This window comes from Oncorhynchus mykiss, chromosome 11 (assembly GCF_013265735.2).
Source record: "Oncorhynchus mykiss isolate Arlee chromosome 11, USDA_OmykA_1.1, whole genome shotgun sequence".
Classification (NCBI taxonomy): Eukaryota; Metazoa; Chordata; class Actinopteri; order Salmoniformes; family Salmonidae; genus Oncorhynchus; species Oncorhynchus mykiss.
The window spans coordinates 78,961,586-78,964,085 of record NC_048575.1 but is presented as its reverse complement, the minus strand read 5'-3'; the positions used below and the strand labels follow the sequence as shown (position 1 = coordinate 78,964,085).

The following is a 2,500-nucleotide window of genomic DNA, read 5'->3' as shown; positions in this document are numbered from 1 at the left end:
CACAGACACTGGACAGAGGAACTCTGCCTAGAAGGCCAGCATCCTGGAGTCACCTCTTCACTGTTGATGTTGAGACTGGACAGAGGAACTCTGCCTAGAAGGCCAGCATCCTGGAGTCACCTCTTTACTGTTGATGTTGAGACTGGACTGAGGAACTCTGCCTAGAAGGCCAGCATCCTGGAGTCACTACTAAACTGTTGAAGTTGAGACTGGTGTTTTGTCATCCTGGAGTCACCACTAAACTGTTGAAGTTGAGACTGGTGTTTTGGTCATCCTGGAGTCACCACTAAACTGTTAACGTTGAGACTGGTGTTTGGTCATCCTGGAGTCACCACTAAACTGTTGAAGTTGAGACTGGTGTTCTGCGGGTACTATTTAATGAAGATGCGTTGAGGACTTGTGAGCCATCTGTTTCTCAAACTAGAAATCCTAATGTACCTGTCCTCTTGCTCAGTTGTGCACCGGGGCCTCCCACTCCTCTTTCTATTCTGGTTAGAGACAGTCTGCGCTGTTCTGTGAAGGGAGTAGTACAGTGTTTTTCTGATTCTGATGCTCTAGATACTCAACTAGTCTAAAGAAGGCCAGTTGTATTGTTTATTTAATCAGGACAACAGTTTTCAGCTGTGCTAACATAATTGCAAAAGGGTTTTGTAATGATCAATTAGCCTTTTAAAATGATAAACTTGGGTTCGCTAACACAATGTGCCATTGGAACACAGGAGTGATGGTTGCTGATAATGGACCTCTGTACGCCTATGTAGATATTCCACACAAAAAAAAATCTGCCTTTTCCAGCTACAATAGTCATTTACAACATTAACAATGTCTACACTGTATTTCTGATGGACAAAAAATGTGCTGTTCTTTAAAAACTAAGGACATTTCGAAGTGACCCCTTTGAACGGTAGAGTTGAAGTCGGAAGTTGTACATACACCTCAGTCAAATACATTGAAACTCAGTTGATCACAATTCCTGACATTAAATCCTAGTACAAATGTCCTGTCTCAGGTCAGTTAGGATCACCACTTTATTTTAAGAATATGAAATGTCAGAATAATAGTATTAGAATTATTGATTCCCAGTGTGTCAGAAGTTTACATACCCTCAATTAGTATTTGGTAGCATTGCTTTAAATTGTTTAACTTGGGTCAAACGTTTCGGGTCGCCTTCTACAAGCTTCCCACAATACGTTGGGTGAATTTTGGCCCATTCCTCCTGACAGAGCTGGTGTAACTGAGTCAGGTTTGTAGGCCTCCTTGCTCGCGCACGCTTTTTCAATTATGCCAACAAATTTTCTATGGAATTGAGGTCAAGGCTTTGTGATGGCCACTCCAATACCTTGACTTTGTTGTCCTTAAGCCATTTTGCCACAACTTTGGAAGTATGCTTGGGTTCATTGTCCATTTGGAAGACCCATTTGCAACCAAGCTTTAACTTACCGACTGATGTCTTGAGATGTTGCTTCAATATATCAACATAATTTTCCTACCTTATGATGCCATCTATTTTGTGAAGTGCACCAGTCCCTCCTGCAGCAAAGCACCCCCACAACATGATGCTGCCAACCCCATGCTTCACGGTTGGGATGGTGTTCTTCGGATTGCAAGCCTCCCCCTTTTTCCTCCAAACACAACAATGGTCATTCTGACCAAACAGTTCTATTTTTGTATATAGTACAAAAAGTACGACCTTTGTCCCCATGTGCAATTGCAAACCATAGTCTGGCTTTTTTGTGGCGATTTTGGAGCAGTGGCTTCTTCCTTGCTGAGCGGCCTTTCAGGTTATGTTGATATAGGACTCGTTTTACTGTGGATATAGATACTTTTGTACCTGTTTCCTCCAGCATCTTCACAAGTCCTTTGCTGTTGTTCTGGGATTGATTTGCACTTTTCGCACCAAAGTACGTTCATCTCTAGGAGACAGAACGCGTCTCCTTTCTGAGTGGTATGACGGCTACGTGGTCCTATGGTGTTTATACTTGCGTACTATTGTTTGTACAGATGAACATGGTACCTTCAGGCATTTGGAAATTGCTCCCAAGGATGAACCAGACTTGTGGAGGTCTACAATTTTTTTTCGGAAGACTTGGCTGATTTATTTATATGATTTCCCCATGATGTCAAGCAAAGAGACACTGAGTTTGAAGGTAGGCCTTGAAATACATCCACAGGTACACCTCCAATTGACTCAAATTATGTAAATTAGCCTATCAGAAGCTTCTAAAGCCATGACATCATTTTTTGTAATTTTACAAGCTGTTTAAAGGCACAGTCAACTTAGTGTATGTAAAGTTCTGACCCACTGGAATTGTGATACAGTGAATTATAAGTGAAATAATGTCTCTGTAAACAATTGTTGGAAAAATGACTTGTGTCATGCAGAAAGTAGATGTCCTAACCATATATACAGTGCCTTGTGAAAGTATTTGGCCCCCTTGAACTTTGCGACCTTTTGCCACATTTCAGGCTTCAAACATAAAGATATAAAACTGTATTTTTT

The 2,500-nt window shown here is 41.3% G+C and overlaps 1 protein-coding gene across 3 annotated transcripts in view; it reads right to left on the bottom strand.

Annotated features, from left to right (window-relative positions):
• fras1 (Fraser extracellular matrix complex subunit 1) overlaps window positions 1-2,500 on the bottom strand; it is a 352,007-nt gene that overhangs the window by 203,268 nt on the left and 146,239 nt on the right. The gene's annotated exons all lie outside the window — the stretch shown is intronic.